This window comes from Pseudophryne corroboree, chromosome 1 (assembly GCF_028390025.1).
Source record: "Pseudophryne corroboree isolate aPseCor3 chromosome 1, aPseCor3.hap2, whole genome shotgun sequence".
Taxonomy (NCBI): domain Eukaryota; kingdom Metazoa; phylum Chordata; class Amphibia; order Anura; family Myobatrachidae; genus Pseudophryne; species Pseudophryne corroboree.
Window position 1 is genome coordinate 477,128,233 of NC_086444.1, and position 17,917 is coordinate 477,146,149.

A 17,917-nucleotide genomic window follows, 5' to 3' on the forward strand; every position below is an offset into this window, starting at 1 on the left:
TGTCTATACCACAGGAAATGTATTATGCTAAACAGCAAATCATTTTTACACATAACCATCCTGTACCAATCATAGAGGATAATACAGTTTTTGACGAACAACAACATATAAGTGTTTTGCTGCCCGTAGACATGATAAATACTCAGCACTTTCAGTGTATTACACAATTTTGTGACTGTAATCACTTTTCTCTAAAGTGATATGTGTGACCCTTCCCATGCACCTGCATTAAGGATCAGAAGTATCAACCGACAATCATTTATTATTACGTCAGCATCACACTAGAAGTCAGTCACATATTATACATATATATATATATATATATATATATATATATACACACACACACACACATATATCATATGAGCAGATTATCAACTACGAACACATCTCAAAGCATGTAGGAGTACATATTACTGAATTCTGTCTTATACAGATATTTAAAGTATTCAGACGCATTGCGAAGAAAACCACAGTACAGTATTGTACATAAAACTCATATGCAATAGGCACTTAAGTTAACTATTCATACTACAAAGGTAGATAGAATTTTAGTGCTGTATAACCCGTACTCAGTAGAGTGGGATACGGGGAGACTTACCCCACTTCCAGGATCGATCAATAAGTTAGCGAACGTTGAGTGGATCTAGACGCTACTAGAGTACACTACAAGCTTCGGTCATTATATGTAGATACAGACGCTCAGTGAACGTTAGTGCATGCAGACGCTCCTGTCTGCGACCCCGTCTCTTAGCGGTAAACCTTAGTGTATACAGACGCAGCGGCCTAGGCTGCTACCGAGTCCCCTCGTGGTAGCATCTGAGACGGAAGTGAGGCAATCAGTTCATGGTGGGAGACGCACGGTAACTGGTCATGAACTGGGGGGAGGGGCGACCAGGAGAGCGTCTGACTCCCCACTGCTGACATCAACCCTAGGGATCGCAGCCTCAAACTAATCCTGGCGTCTTATGATCCCTAAAGCCTAGCGCTAGAGCACCCGTGGTGGTGGCGCGCCAGCTACTGTTTGGTAGTCTCCTCCCAAAACAGTGCGGCTGTGTCCGTATTCCCCTTCTAAGCGGAACCGATGCCTTACCTTCTCCCCGTGCTCCGGCCACAGCCTGGTAACGTCTGCTGGACTTGCTAGTAACATCCGACACAGACGCCCGTCGAGACAGCACTTGTATCGTGGGTAAGCGTTGTTGCGACCCGGCGGAGAGTTGTTGGAGCGACTCTTTCCAATATGCGTGCAAGACGCTGTTAGGAAAGATCACTCAAAAAACATAGTAAGACTATAAAAATAACTCAAATAAAGCTTGGGGCTGCCAAACACAGCAGCCCTGTGACCATGGTCCGGCTCCTGCCGCACCAAACAAAAAACTGATTTGAGTCAGTGGGCGAAATTATATGGACGAGCCCGGTGCATTCTGGGAGGCCTGAAAGCTTGTGATCGTTTGGTGCCAATCCACTGTCGCGCCATCATATCCCCAATGTTATCCTGTGGATAACCTGTGGACCCTGCCGGAGAAATAAGGAATATTTATGATTGAAAACTGCTGCAAGAACAGGCACTGCAGCCCATAAATTTTCTTCTAAGTGTCTCACGTCTTGGGTATGTCATTGGTTTCTAGTGACTTAATAAACTTGAAACCGTGAACATTGGTTCAGTCTACAAAGTCACTTCATCTAACGTGTGTTTGTGACAGGTATGTTTTAATAAAAACACACTTAGGTGAAACAAATATTTTCATCATGCCATCAGTTGATTTGGACATACCAAATAAAAGTTTAAATACTCACAAAGCAACATAAGTTTTCAGAAACAGTAAGAAATTGCAATATAAAGTACACATTCAGTAACAGTAAAACATGAATTCATGAATCTATAAATGTAAATCTAATATGAACATCTCAATGTAGCCTTAGCAAAAATAAGAGTTTTGGTAAAACTTACCTTCGTTAACTTTTTCTTCAAGGTCCAAAGGATCTACAGGGTTAAGCAGGAGCTGGAGAGGAGAGAAGAATGGTACACGCAGGAAATACACTCTCACATGTAAGAGAAGGGAACTGGTGGCCGAGAAGAGTAATCTACTGAAGCTAGGTGCGTCAGGGTGGGCACCTTGTGGATCCTATGGAACTCGAAGAAAAAGAGTTAACAAAGGTAAGTTTTACCATAACTCTTATTTTCTTCTTCAGGGTCCACAATCTCCGCAGGGTTAATACTAGGGATGTCCAAAAGCAGTTGTAATAGGGAGGGAACGCTCCTAAGCTGAAAGGAGGACACTGCAGCCAAAGGTTACATCCCGAGAGGCAAATGTATCAAAGGCATAGAACCAAAGAAACGCGTGGGCTGAGGACCATGCAGTGGCCTTGCATAGTTGTTCAGCAGTCGTGTCATAGCGGGCTGCCCACGAAGGTCACACAGAGCAAGTAGAGACTGTGCTTGGTACTGGAAGATCAGCTTGCGTGTAGGCCAGTGAGATGGTGAAGCCGAGCCAAAGTTTATTAGCTGGCCAGCCACGCTTGTGAAATCCATAGAGGACAAACAAGGAATCTGTTTACCTAATGGACCTGGTACGGCCCACATAGATCCTTAGGGCATGGACCACATCCAACGAAGCTTCCTTAGATGAAAGGCCAGTTGTATGGAATGCCGGTACCACAATTTCTTCGTTGATGTGGAACTTGGATACTACCTTGGGGAGGTATCCCTGCTTATTCCTAAGGACAGCCCTATCGTGGTGAAAAATCAGAAAGGGGGGACAGCAGGAGAGTGCCCCCATGTCAGATACTTTGTGGGCTGAGACGATGGCCAAGAGGAAGGGAGTCTTCATGGTCAACCATTTGAGGTCAACAGTATCCAATGGTTCATAAGGAGGCTGTTCTTTGGCCCAAAGAACCAAGGACAAATCCCAAGGAGCCACTGGATGGACAAAGGGGGGTTAAATCGAGAGTACCCCCTGAAGGAAGGTACGGACATCTGGCAAAGGTGCAAGTCTTTTCTGAAACCAGACGGACAGAGCAGAGACTTGAACTTTGACAGATGCAAGGCAGAGAGCCATGTCAAGGCCAGCCTGTAGAAATGCTAGAAGTCTAGAAATCCGAAACACTAGAGTATCATAGTGGTGATGAGAACACCACTGAAAGTAAGAATGCCAGATATGGTAAAATAAATGTGAGCTGATGCCGGTTTCCGAGAATGGAGCATGGTTTGAATAACTGCACTGGAAACCCCTTTATTACTTATAATGGATGACTCAAGAGCCACGTCATAAAAGACAAGCAAGCTAGATTCAGGTTTAGACACAGACCTTGTGACAAAAGGTCTGGTCGAAAAGCAAGCGGGAAGGGCGTGTCTATGGAGAGAATGAAGATCTGCGATTGTGCCACCCTCCTCTTTGCATTTGTGTAGCACTCTGGGAAGGAGAGATACTGGAGGGAAGAGATAAGCCAGACGAAAGTGCCACAGGACTGTCAGAGCGTCCACGAAGGTTGCGACCTTGTGGTTGTGTCTGGAGGCCATAAGGCCCATGTCCGGAAGACCCCATTTGTTCAACAGAAGCTGAAAGATATCTGGGTGTAGAGACGACATCCCGTCGACTGAGGAGGTCTGCTTTCCAGTTGAGGAACCCCGGGATGAACATCGCGAGATGGCCCTATGGTGGAGTTCTTCCCAGGCCAGAATCTGAGCTACTTCCTGCATTGCGGCAGAACTACAAGTGCCCCCTTGCCAAGTGATATAAGCCACTGCCATGGCGTTATCGGACTATACGTGTACGGGAAGCCGTTAAGAAAGTCCTGAGCCATCTGAAGGGCCCAATAAACTGCACGAAGTTCTAGGACATTGATTGGAAGATCCCTTTCTGTTGGGGAACAGTGGCCCTGACTGTACGTGCACGGGAGAGCCATTAAGAAAGTCCTGAGCCATCTGAAGGGCCCAATAAACTGCCCGGAGTTCCAGGCCGTTGATCGGAAGATCCCTTTCTGTTGGGGATCAGTGGCCTTGAAAGGAGTGGCTGCCCATGACAGCTCTCCACCCACCGAGGCTGGCATCCTTTGTGAGAAGAACACAGTGTGGAATCCAGAACAGGTGACCCTTGTTCAGGTTTGAAGTTTGTAGCCACCAGTAGCGGGATTGCCAGACATCCTGAGGCAGATGAGATTTGATCAGCTTGGGTTGTCCAGTCCACCTGGCGAGTATCAGGAGTTGGAGAGGATTGGAGTGAAATTGTGCGTAATGTCGAAGGCGGACACCATGGAGCCCAGGGTCTGCACTGCTCAGTGAATAGAGACTCTGCGACTGTGGAGTAGGGTGTGAATACGCAATTGCAGTGCTGCAATCTTGTCCAGAGGAAGAAAGCTGTGTTGCGCGTGAGCATCCAGCAAAGCTCCGAGATGGAGCATCATCTGAGACGGGATGAGACTGGACTTGGCCCAGTTGAACAGCCATCTGTGATTCTGAAGGAATGACACTGTCACCTGAAAATGATGTTGGAGGGCCTGGAAAATGTGCAAGAAGGAGGAGGTCATCCAGGTAAGGGAGTATCCTGATTCCCTGTCTTCAAAGATGAGCAGCCATCACCACCATGAGTTTGGTGAACACCCTGGGGGCTGTGGAAAGGATAGGTAGGGCCTGGAACTGAATATGCTGACGAAGGACAGCAAATTGGATGTATTGTTGATGACAGGGTGCTATAGGCACATGGGAGGTAAGCATCCTGTATATTCAGGGATACCATAAAATACCGATGGCCAGGACAATGGAACAAATAGATTCCATTCAAAACCTGGGCACTTTGAGGTATTTGTTCAGTAATTTTAGATTGAAGCAGGGACAATGTGATCCACTGGGTTTCCTAACAAAAAAAGAGCATAGAATAGAACCCCTAGCCCTGTTGAGACACGGGTGCAAGAATAATCACGACTGATAGTAGTAAAGAGTGAATGACCGTCTTCAGCATCTTAGCTTTGCTGAGGTCTGCTGGTGGACTGGTAGGAAAGTATTGTCTGGGAGGCCGCTTCAGGAAGGAGAGAGCATACCCGCGAGAGACCACTTCTTAAACTCAGGCGTCCATTGTGATCTGACACCAGGCGTCCGTTGTGATCTGAACTGAAGAAGTCAGCCTTCCACCCCGGGTTCCCCCATGGGGAGGCCCGCCCTGACCGGCAGAGGGTTTATCTTCTGGTTTGGTAGTTGGGCATCTAGCTGCACAGGACTGTTTGGGTTTGGGCATAGAAGCCTTTGTAGGGTGAGACTGTCTAGTGAAGGTCTGACATTTGGCCTTGCCCTGAGGGCAAAAAAAACGAAAGGACGAAGTTCGAGGCTGCGTAGAGGAAGCTGAGGGTAGGCAAGCTGTTTTAGAAGTTACCAGGTTAGTGACAATCTTGTCCAATTCTGGTCCAAAAAGAAATTTGCCTGTGTTTGGAAGTACTTCCAGGTATTTCTTAGCATCAGAGTCCGCCTTTCAGGAACAAAGCCAAACAATGTGGCATGCTACTACAGAACAATAAAGGACAGTACAGCTGTATCCAGAGCAGCCTCTCCAATGTAACAGGCAGCATCCCTAATGTTGGTCGCCAAGATTTGAGACACGTGTCCAATCAGGTATGTCCTTAAAGAAGGATGCTGTTGAAATAGGCAGAATGGAACTTTTAATTAAACATGTCACATGAGAATCCACAGTAGGTGGATTTTCCCATAATGCACAATCAACCATGGGTAATGAATAAAGAAGTTTTCCATGTCTCATACATAGCATCAAAGAAATGGTCAGAGTGTGGAAACTCATCCACTATTACTTTCAGGCATTTACACAGAGGATCTTTAGATCTTGGGACTGGTTCAGTATCCTCAAGCTGGAGTGAGAATTTAACCGCCCTAACTAAATAGGCTAACTAAAGAGGCCACATACAGGTAAATCCTTTTCTCATAGTCCGTACAGGATACTGGGGATCCATTTAGTAACATGGGGTATAGACAGGTCCACCAGGACCCATGGGCACTTTAAGAATTTGATAGTGTGGGCTGGCTGCTCCCTCTATGCCCCTCCTACCAGACTCAGTTTAGGAAACTGTGCCCGAGTAGACGGGCATACTTTGAGAGAAGGGTAGTGGTGAGATTCCAAACCAGCACACACAAACAAGAGGAAAGCCATGCTACCCAAACTTGGAACAGAAACAGCAACAGCTGAACCAAACAACAATACTTCACCAAGTAACAGTGCAGGACTAATGAAGCACCAGGCGGGCGCCCAGTATACTCTACGGACTACCAGAAAAGGATTTACAGGTAGGTAATTAAAATCCTATTTTCTCTTACGTATTAGAGGATACTGGGGATCCATTTAGAAGTACCAAAGCTCCCAAACGTGGTGGGAGAGTGCTGAGGTTCCTGTAGAACTGATTAACCAAACTGAAGGTCCTAAGTATCGAACTTATAGAACTTTGCAAACGTGTTCCAACCTGATCCAAGTAGCTGCTCAGCAGAACTGTAAGGCCGAGACACCGCGGGCAGCTGCCCAAGAAGAACCCCCGACCTAGTCAAGTGGGCCTGTATAGATTTTGGAACCGGCAATCCTGCCGTGGAATAAGCATGCTGGATAGTGTGCCTCATCCAGCGCGCAATCGACTGCTTGGAAGCAGGACATCCAATCTTATTGGGATAGTAAAGAACAAACAGCGAATCAGACTTCCTGTGACGAGCTGTTCTCTTCACATACACCTTCAAAGCCCTCACAACATCCAAAGACTTTGAAGTAACAGAGGTGTCGGTAACAACCAGAACCACAATAGGTTGGTTGATGTGAAATGCAGACACCACCTTAAGAAGAAACTGCTGACGAGTCCTGAGTTCAGCTCTGTCCTCATGGAAAATTAAATAGGGGCTCTTGTAAGACGACGACACCCGGCTCCGACACAAGTCTAGCTGAAGCCAAGGTCAACAGTGTAATGGTCTTCCACGTAAGATATTTAACGTCTACCTCCTGTAACGGTTCAAACCAGTCCGATTGGAGGAACTGCGGCACCAAATTGAGATCCCAAGGTGCCGTGGGAGGCACAAAGGGAGGTTGGATGTGCATAACACCTTTCAAGAACGTTTGGACCTCAGGGAGAGAAGCAAATTGTTTCTGAAAGAAAATGGACAAGGCCGAAATCTGGACTTTTATGGAGCCCAGACGTAGGTCCACATCGATATCCGACTGCAGAAAAAGCAGGAAACGTCCCAGATGAAATTCAACCGCAGAATATTATCTGCTCTCACACCAAGAGATGTATTTCTTCCAAATACGGTGGTAATATTTAGACGTTATCCTCTTCCTGGCTTGGATCATAGTTGGGATGACCCTGTCAGGGATGCCTCTCCTGGCTAGAATCAGCCGTTCAACTTCCATGCCGTCAAACGTAGCCGTGGTTAGTCTTGATAGATGAACGGGCCCTGTTGCAGAAGTTTTTCGTGAAGAGGTAGAGGCCACGGATCTTCGAGGAGTATCTCCAGAAGGTCCGCATACCAGACCCTTCTTGGCCAATCCAGAGCAATGAGAATTTCTTGAACTTTTTCTTTTTTTATTCTTTTCAGAATTCTTGGGATCAGAGGAAGTGGAGGAAACACGTACACCATCTGATAGACCCATGGAGTCGTTCGAGCGTCTACCGCCACTGCCTGTGGGTCTATCGACCTGGAACAATGCAGCTTGAGCTTCTTGTTGAGACAAGAGGCCATCATGTCGATTTGAGGACATCCCTATCGACATGTCAAGCACCTGAACACCTCCGGGTAAAGGCCTCATTCCCCCGGGTGCAGGTCGTGTCTGTTGAGGAAGTCTGCTTCCCAGTTGTCAACTCCCGGAATGAAGACCGCTGACAACGCCGCAGCGTGTTTTTCTGCCCAGAGGAGAATTCTTGACACCTCTGACATTGCTGCTCTGCTCTCGTTCCGCCCTGACGGTTTATGTACGTCACCTGAATGGGCCGATCTTGAAGAAGATATGAGGCCTGCAGAAGGGCGTTGTATATAGCCTGAGCTCCAGAATGTTGATTGAAAGGACAACTTCCTGACTTGACCATCTTCCTTGTGACTGCTTCCCAACCTCTGAGGCTTGCGTCTGTGGTTAGCAGAATCAAATTCTGAATCCCAAACCATCAGCCCTCGAGTAGGTGAGAAGTCTGTAGCCACCACAAAAGGGAGATCCTGGCCTTTGACGACAGACGAATCTTCAAGTGCATGTGAAGATGTGAGCCGGACCATTTGCCCAACAGATCAAGCTGGAAGGGGGTCTTGCATGAAACCTTCCGTACTGTAGAGCCTCGTAAGAGACCACCATTTTCCCCAGAAGGCGAATGCATAGCTGCACCGTTATCCGAGTTGGCTTCAGTACATCCCGAACCATCGACTGGATAACCAATGCCTTTTCCAATGGAAGAAAAATATTCTGCGATTGTGTGTCCAGTATCATTCCCAGAAATTGAAGCCTCCGAGTTGGTTCTAAGTGAGATTTCGGAAGATTGAGAATCCACCTGTGATCCAGGAGTAGTTTGGTTGTGAGGCCTTTATCAGAAGATCATCCAGGTGCGGAATTATGTTCACTCTCTGCTTGCGAAGAAGAAACATCATCTCTGCCAACCCCTTGGTGAACACCCTCGCTGCCATGGAGAGACCAAAGGGCAGGGCCTGGAACTGGTAGTGACAGTCCTGTAGTGCAAACCGTAGATAAGCCTGGTGAGGCGGCCAGATCGGAATGTGAAGGTACGCATACTTGTTATCCAGAGACACTAGGAATTCCCCCTCCTCCAGACCCGAGATCACCGCTCTCAGAGACTCCATCTTGAACTTGAACACTCGTAAGTTCGGGTTCAATGATTTTAGATTCAAAATCGGCCTTACCGAACCGTCCGGTTTCGGTTCCACAGACAAGGTGGAATAATATCCTTTGTTTTGGAGATGAGGTGGAACTGGAACAATGACCTGAGTCTGTACCAGTTTTTGAATGGCATCCTGTAAGGTTATACTTGCCTCTTGCGAAACTGGTAAGTCTGATTTGAAGAATCTGTGAGATGGGAGCTCCTGAAACTCCAGTCTGTAGCCCTGGGAAATAAGATCTATGACCCAGGGATCCTGGCTTGATGTTGTCCAGATGTGACAGAATTTTTTTAGCCGGCCCCCACCTGCCAGTCTTCCAGGCATTGCGGTCCACCATCATGCTGAAGGCTTTGAGGAAGCAGAACTGGAGCTCTGTTCCTGAGAACCAGCAGTTGCTGGTTTGCATTGTTTACCTCTAGTGCCTCTGTTGGCTGTAGAAGATCCTCTGGCTTTGCCTTTAAACTTGGCAGTCCAAAAGGACTGTACAGTAGGTCCTGAGGTTGTCTTCCTGGTTGGGGGAGCTGCAGAAGGAAGATATGTGGACTTACCCGCAGTAGCTTTGGAGAATTTTGTACAGTATGTTAGCGTCCTAATACCGTAGCCATTACAGCATAATCAAAACCAATGGATTTATTCATCTGTCTGCGGCGAAGTGGTGAAGTGTTCCGCTTCCTATACTCAGAGTCCCGAGTTCGATACCTAAAGTATGAATGCATGTTAGTTTTTTCCAGACACTTTATTATTATTTTTATTCACATAAACCAGGGCAAAGCTGCAGGAGCGGTTCTACTGTTAAGGTTCTATGCACCGTACAGTACACATACAATTCTGTAGCAGGGCAGACTCAATAGAAATGGCTACCACCTATGACTCCTTGCCCCACGGAGGCCCTAGGCTACGGAGCAAGTAACAGTTCAGATTTTGAAGGCTATGGGGCAATGCTGAAGGAGCGTCACAATCCCCTAGCTAAAATACACAGGGGCGATAGGAATAAGCGAGGTTTATGCACATTACGGTACACTGAACTCAATCGCATAGCACACTGGCAAAATGGCCACCGCCTCTGAACCCCCACCACGTGGCAGGCAGCGCTCGGATATGGAGTGAGAGATGGCATAAGTTTTGCAGGCTACGGAGCAATGCTGAAGGAGCGTCACAATCCCCTAGCCAAAATACACAGGGGCGATAGAGATAAGCGAGGTCTATGCACACTACGTTACACCGGGCTCGATCACATAGCAAACTAACAAAACACAAGTTTTACATAAAGCAGGGCAAAGCTGCAGGAGAGTTTCTAATGTTAATGTTCTAAGCACCGTACGGTACACATACAATTCTATATCAGGGCAGACTCAATTGAAATGGCTGCCGCCTGTGACTCCTAGCTCCATGGAGGCACTCGGCTATGGAGCAAGTAACAGCACAGATTTTGTAGGCTACAGGGCAATGCTGAAGGAACGTCAGAATCCCCTAGCTAAAATAAACAGGGGCGATAGGGATAAGCGAGGTCTATGCATATAACGATACACCGGACCCCTTCGCATCGCAAAGTGACAAAATGTCTGAGGCACGTGAACCCCTGCCTTGTGGCAGCACTCAGCTATGGAGCGAGCAACGGCATAGTTTTTACAGGCTACGTGGTAATGCTGAAGGAGCGTCAGAATCCCCTAGCTAAAATACACAGGGGTAATAGGGATAAGCTAGGTCTATGCACATAACGATACACCGCAAAGTTCCCCATGGTTTTGATTATGCCTTTTCTTTGAACACAGTATTTCCCACTGCCACGCCCTACCCCCATCCCACTTTCCCCTTCCCCCATGGGAGCCTGCAAAGTACATGCAGTAAACAGGGAGGGAGTTCCGATCAGGTTACAAGACATGTGCAACAGTATACTACTGTATGTAGGAAAATCCCCTGCACACTCTGATTTATGTGAAACCTGTGTGCACCCTTCCATTGAATGTATAACAAAGAAAAAAATAATAATAATAAAGTGAATGTTACAGGAACACATTAAAAATAAGGTTGGCACTTCTTTCCCATTGGTGTTGGTTTATGCCTTAGGGGACTTGGACGCTAATACTTGTATTTCAAAAGCACAGTATTTTCCACCGCCTCTCCCTACCCCCATCGCCCTGCCCCCCTGGGAGCCTAAACAGGTCATGCAGTGGACAGGGAGGGAGTTCAGGTCAGGTACAATACACAAATGCCGACGATCTACAGTACTGTGTTGCTCAGTTAGTTGCGTCGGAATACACTAATTTATACTCATTACCGCTGTGTATATGTATATAGCGGAATGAATCACTGCTGCAGATTCACTTTGATTTATGTGAAACCTGTGTGCACCCTTTCATTGAATGCATAACAAAGAAAAAAAATAATAAAGTGAATGTCACGGGAACATATATATTAAAAAAAAAAGGTTGATACTTTGGGACTCAAACCTGGGACTCTCAGCGTGGGAGGTGGGAGCCTTCATAGCTAGATTGGTATGGAAGGGGAGACAATTAGCTACCGGAGGGTACCAACCCCAAGTTTCTGTGACCCCCACAAGGCTCATGGCAAGCGTCGGAACCCATGGTGGGTCTGAATTAACGGGCCCATTACAGTCTATGGGAAAATGGGTCCACTTTGCATACTGATATCTCTGGTTCTGGGTGTCCCAGAGACTCAGGACTGGGATCATACAAAAGAGGAGACTCTTGGCTTTCGGGGCAGACCAACCATTAGTTTATGTGACACTGGAAAGGGAAATGGAAAGCAACCGTGTATCGGGTCCCCTCCAGTTGTCTGCCTAGCTTGCACAGGATGCAGGGATTCTGGCTACATAGGATATACTGTACAGAAATGCTAAGCATGGTAATTTGACATCCAGGAACATAGGGAGGAGTTTTTCTCTCTCTCAATTATACTTAGAAAAATTACACTTGCCACTGTACGTTACAAGATGTTCGTGCTAATTAGTACACTAGTAGAACATACTGTACAGATATACTAAGTACAGTGATTTGGCACCCAGGAACTTAGGGAGGAGCTTTTATCTCTCTCCATTGTAATCTTTCTAAGTATAATGGAGAGAGATAAAAGCTCCTCCCTAAGTTCCTGGGTGCCAAATTACCGTCCTTAGTATCTCTGTACTCTATGTTCTACTAGTGTACTAATTAGCACGAACAGCTTGTAACGTACAGGGGCAAGTTTAATCTTTCTATGTATAATGGAGAGATAAAAGCTCCTCCCTAAGTTCCTAGATGCCAAATCACTGTCCTTAGTATCTCTGTACAGTATGTTCTACTAGTGTACTAATTAGCACGAACAGCTTTTAACTGGATGCCAAATCACCGTACTTAGGATCTCTGTACAGTATGTTCTATTAGGGTACTAATTAGCACGAACAGCTTGTAACATACAGCGGCAAGTTTAATCTTTCTATGTATAATGGAGAGAGATAAAAGCTCCTCAGTAAGTTCCTGGATACCAAATCACCACACTTAGTATCTCTGTACAGTATGTTCTATTAGGGTACTAATTAGCTGTTTGTGCTAATTAGTACCCTAATAGAAAATACTATACAGAGATACTAAGGACGGTGATTTGGCAACCAGGAACATAGGGAGGAGCTTTTATCTCTCTACATTATACATAGAAAGATCAAACCTGCCACTGTACGTTACAAGCTGCTCGTGCTAATTAGTACACTAGTAGAACATACTGTACAGAGATACTACGGACAGTGATTTGGCATCCAGGAACTTAGGGAAGAGCTTTTATCTCTCTCCATTATACTTAGAAAGATTACAATGGAGAGAGATAAAAGCTCCTCCCTAAGTTCCTGGATGCCAAATCACTGTCCGTAGTATCCCTGAGTGACAGCCCCCCCATCCTCGGAGGCTTGCATCCGTAGTCACCAGGACCCAGTCCTGTATGCCGAACCTGCGGCCCTCGAGAAGGTGAGCACTCTGCAGCCACCACAGAAGAGACACCCTGGCCCTTGGGGACAGGGTGATCAGCCGATGCATCTGAAGATGCGATCCGGACCACTTGTCCAACAGATCCCACTGAAAGATCCTTGCATGGAACCTGCCGAAGGGAATGGCTTCGTATGAAGCCACCATCTTTCCCAGGACTCGCGTGCAGTGATGCACCGATACCTGTTTTGGTTTCAGGAGGTCCCTGACCAGAGATGCTAATTCCTGTGCCTTCTCCACCGGGAGAAACACCTTCTTCTGTTCTGTGTCCAGAATCATGCCCAGGAAAAGCAGACGCGTCATAGGAATCAGCTGCGACTTTGGAACATTCAGAATCCAGCCGTGCTGTTGCAACACTTCCTGAGAGAGTGCTACGCTGATCAACAACTGCTCTCTGGACCTCGCCTTTATGAGGAGATCGTCCAAGTACGGGATAACTATAACTCCCTTCTTCCGAAGGAGTATCATCATTTCGCCCATTACCTTGGTAAATATCCTCGGTGCCGTAGACAGGCCCAACGGCAACGTCTGGAACTGGTAATGACAGTCCTGTACCACAAACCTGAGGTACTCCTGGTGAAGTGGGTAAATGGGGACATGCAAGTAAGCATCCTTGATGTCCAGCGACACCATAAAATCCCCCCCTTCCAGGCTTGCAATAACCGCTCTGAGCGATTCCATTTTGAACTTGAATTTCTTTATATAAGTGTTCAAGGATTTTAAATTCAGAATGGGTCTCACCGAACCGTCCGGTTTCGGTACCACAAACATTGTGGAATAGTAACCCCTTCCCTGTTGAAGGAGGGGGACCCTGATAATCACTTGCTGGAGGTACAGCTTGTGAATTGCCGCCAGTACTACCTCCCTTTCCATGGGGGAAGCTGGCAAGGCTGATTTGAGGTAACGGCGGGGGGGAGTCGCTTCGAATTCCAGCTTGTATCCCTGAGATACAATTTGTACAGCCCAGAGATCCACCTGTGAGCGAACCCACTGGTTGCTGAAGTTTCGGAGACGCGCCCCCACCGCACCTGGCTCCGCCTGTGGAGCCCCAACGTCATGCGGTGGACTTAGTGGAATCAGGGGAGGACTTTTGTTCCTGGGAACTGGCTGCATGGTGCAGCTTCTTACCTCTACCCCTGCCTCTGGCAAGAAAGGATGCACCCCTGACCCTCTTGCCTTTCTGAGAACGAAAGGACTGCATTTGATAATATGGTGCTTTCTTAGGCTGTGAGGAAACCTGAGGCAAGAAAGTCGACTTTCCAGCTGTCGCTGTGGACACGAGGTCCGATAGACCGTCCCCAAACAATTCCTCACCCTTATAAGGCAAAACCTCCATGTGTTTTTTAGAATCAGCATCTCCTGTCCATTGCCGAGTCCATAAGACCCTCCTGGCAGAAATGGACATAGCATTAATTCTAGAGCCCAGCAGGCAAATGTCCCTCTGGGCATCCCGCATATATAAGACGACGTCTTTTTTATATGGCCCAGGGTTAGCAAAACAGTATCCCTGTCGAGGGAATCTATGTCGTCTGACAGAGTATCTGTCCATGCTGCTACAGCACTACACATCCAGGCTGAAGCAATAGCAGGTCTCAGTAGAGTACCAAAGTGTGTACACACTGACTTCAGGATAGCTTCCTGCTTTCTATCCGCAGGCTTCTTTAGGGCGGCCGTATCCTGAGACGGCAGGGCCACCTTTTTAGATAAGCGTGTCAGCGCCTTGTCCACCCTAGGGGATGTTTCCCAACGTAACCTGTCCGTTGGCGGGAAAGGGTACGCCATCAGTAACCTCTTAGAAATCACTAGTTTCTTATCAGGGGAACTCCACGCTTCTTCACATAATTCATTTAATTCATCAGATGGGGGAAAAGTCACTGGCTGCTTTTTCTCCCCAAACATATAAACCCTCTTGGTATTAACAGGGTTAATCTCAGAAATGTGTAATACATCTTTCATTGCAATAATCATGTATCGGATGGCCTTGGTCATTTTAGACTGTAAATGTGCCTCATCATCGTCGACACTGGAGTCGGACTCCGTGTCGACATCTGTGTCAACCATCTGAGATAGAGGGCGTTTATGAGCCCCTGACGGTTTCTGAGTCGCCTGGGCAGGCGCGGGCTGAGACCCCGGCTGTCCCAAGGCTGCAGCGTCATCAAACCTTTTATGTAAGGAGCTTACATTGTCGTTTAAGAACTTCCACATATCCATCCAACGGGGGCGACACCACACTTATCTGCCCTTGCCCTGCCTCCACGTAACCCTCCTCATCAAACATGTCGACACAGCCGTACCGACACACCGCACACACACAGGGAATGCTCAGACTGAGGACAGGACCCCACAAAGTCCTTTGGGGAGACAGAGAGAGAGTATGCCAGCACACACCACAGCGCTATATAACACAGGGATTTTCACTTATAATAAGTGATTACCTAATAGCTGCCTTATATGTTTTATTTGCGCCTAAATTTATGTGCCCCCCCTCTCTTTTTTACCCTTCTTGTACCTGGATAGTGCAGGGGAGAGCCTGGGGAGCTGCTTCCAGCGGAGCTGTGAAGAGAAAATGGCGCTGGTGTGCTGAGGAAGAAGGCCCCACCCCTCAGTGGCGGGCTTCTGTCCCGCTTTCTGTGTAAAAAAAAATGGCGGGGGTTTTTACATATATACAGTGCCAGACTGTATATATGTATTTTTATTGCCAAAAGGTACTTCAATTGCTGCCCATGCTGTGTATCTAGGATCGCCTCAATGCACCTGCCTGTGATTAAACTCAGCAAGCTAAGCTATCGCCTTAGCGTGACTAAACGTCCATCTAGGCGGAGAATTGGTCAAGATAAAGGTGGCTACATCTGTAGACGCGCAACACGCCTTTCACAAAAGACTGAACTTCCGGAAGGGAAGCCAATAGTTTTCGAAAGAAAATTGCCAATGCTGAAAACTGGACCTTAATGGAGTCCAATTTCATGCTGCATTCCATCCAGCCTGTAGGAAATGGAGAAAACACCCTAACTGAAACTCTTCCGTTGAAGCTTTCTTGGATTCACATCAAGACGGTGGTAACGTTTAGACGTTACTCCTTTCCTGGCCTGAATAAGAGTGTGGATGACTCCCTTGGGAATACCTTTTCGGGCTAGAATCCGGCTCTCAACAGCCATGCCGTCAAACGTAGCCGCGGTAAGTCCAGGTACACGCACGGCACCTACTGTAGTAGGTCCTCGCAAAGAGGAAGAGGCCCAGGATCCTTTTTTTTTTTTTTTTTTAACTCCTTAAGATCTGGGCACCAAGCCCTCCTTGGCCAGTCTGTGCAATGAAATTTTTCCCGAAACCCCGTTCTTCTTATGATCCCGAGAACTTTTGGGAACAGTGGAAGTGTAGGGAATACATACACTGACCGGAAAAGCCACTGGGTCACCGATGCATCTATTGCGATTGTCTGAGGGTCTTTTGACCAGGAACAATATTTCTGAAGCTTCTCGTTGAGATGAGATGTCATCAGATGTCATCATGTCTATTTGAGAAACTCCGCAAAGACTTGTCACCTCTGCGAAGCCTTCTTGGTGGAAGTTCCACTCTCCCGGCTGGAGATCGTGTCTGCTGAGGAAGTCTGCTTCCCAGTTGTCCACTCCTGGAATGAAAATTACCGACAGAGCCCTTACATGTTTTCCTGCCCAGAGGAGGACCTTCGTCACCTCTGCCATTTCCGCTCTGCTTTTCGTTCCGCCTTGCTGTTACATTATCCAACTGGATCTGCACAGGAAGATGTACCGCTTGTTGAAGACCTTTGTAAATGGCTCTCAATTCCAGCATGTTCATGTGAAGGCAGGCTTCCTGACTTTAGCATTTTCCATGGAAGCCTTTCCTTGAGTGACAGCTCCTCAGCCTCGGAGACTTGTATCCGTGGTTACCAGGACCCAGTCCTGAACTCCGAACCTGCGTCCATCTAATAGGTGCGAGCTGTGTAGCCACCACAGGAGTGAAATACTGGCTTTCGACAACAGGTCTATCTTCCGGTGCATGTGTAGGTGGGATCCACTTTACCAACAGGTCCCACTGGAATACCCTGGCATGGAACCTGCCAAACTGTATGGCCTCGTAGGCCGTCACCATCTTTGCACTGATGGATCGACACTCTTGATGGTTCAAAACTAGTATTACCATTTTCTGGATTTCCAGAGCCTTTTCCACCGGAAGAAAAAACTCTCTGAACTACCCTGTCCAGAATCATTCCGAAAAACAAATAATCTTTCCTGGAAAATTTATGATCCAACCATGGCGTTGGAGTATGGACAGGGAGAGCGCGATGTTTTGTACCAAGCGCTCACTGGATCTCGCCTTTATCAGGAGATCTTCTAGATAAGGAATTATATTGACTCCTTCTTGACGCAGGAGGACCATCATCTCCACCATCACCTTGGTGAAAACCCTCAGTGCAATGGAGAAAACCGAAAAGTAACATCTGGAATTGTTAATGGCAATCCTGAACCGCGAATCTCAGATATGCCTGGAAAGGAGGATAAATGGTGACATGCAGGTAAGCATCCTTTACGTCAACTGACTCCCTGTAATCCCCCTCCTCCAGACTGGAAATCACTGCACCCAATGATTCCATCTGGAACTTGAACCGTATCAAGTAGAGATTCCGATTTTTTTTGGGGGGGGGGAGGGGGGGGTTCAGGATCGGTCAGACCGAGCCGTCCGGTTTCGGAACTACAAAGAGGCTTGAACAAACCCCTTCCTTTGTTGTGACCCAGGCACCAGGACTATGCCCTGGTCCTGACATAAAATTTTAATTACCGTTATAAGTGCTTCTCTATCTGGAAGAGACGCTGGCAAGGTCAATTTAAAAAATTGGCATGGGGAAACGTCTTGAAACTCCAGTCTGTACCCCTGGGACACTATTTGTAACACCCAGGGATCCAGGTCAGATTGACTCCAATCCTGACTGAGCAGCTTTTAGACGTGCCCCCACCCGAGCTACCTCCCGCGAGGGATCCCCAGCGTCATGCTGTACACTTGGCAGAAGCAGGGGTAGACTTCTGTTCTTGGTAACCTGAAGCCGTTGTAGACATCTTCTCGCTGTACTAACTGGGCC

General features: G+C 47.2%; 1 protein-coding gene across 6 annotated transcripts in view; it reads right to left on the reverse strand.

Moving 5' to 3' along the window:
* Positions 1-17,917, reverse strand: part of AOPEP (aminopeptidase O (putative)) — a 1,013,974-nt gene that overhangs the window by 922,827 nt on the left and 73,230 nt on the right. The window contains exon 1 of one of the 6 annotated variants that reach the window (XM_063913757.1): positions 9,403-9,426. The exons of the other annotated variants lie outside the window; for them this stretch is intronic. The gene's annotated coding sequence lies outside the window, so the exon portion shown is untranslated. Of the gene's footprint in view, positions 1-9,402; positions 9,427-17,917 lie in introns of those variants that run through there. 6 annotated transcript variants of the gene reach the window in all.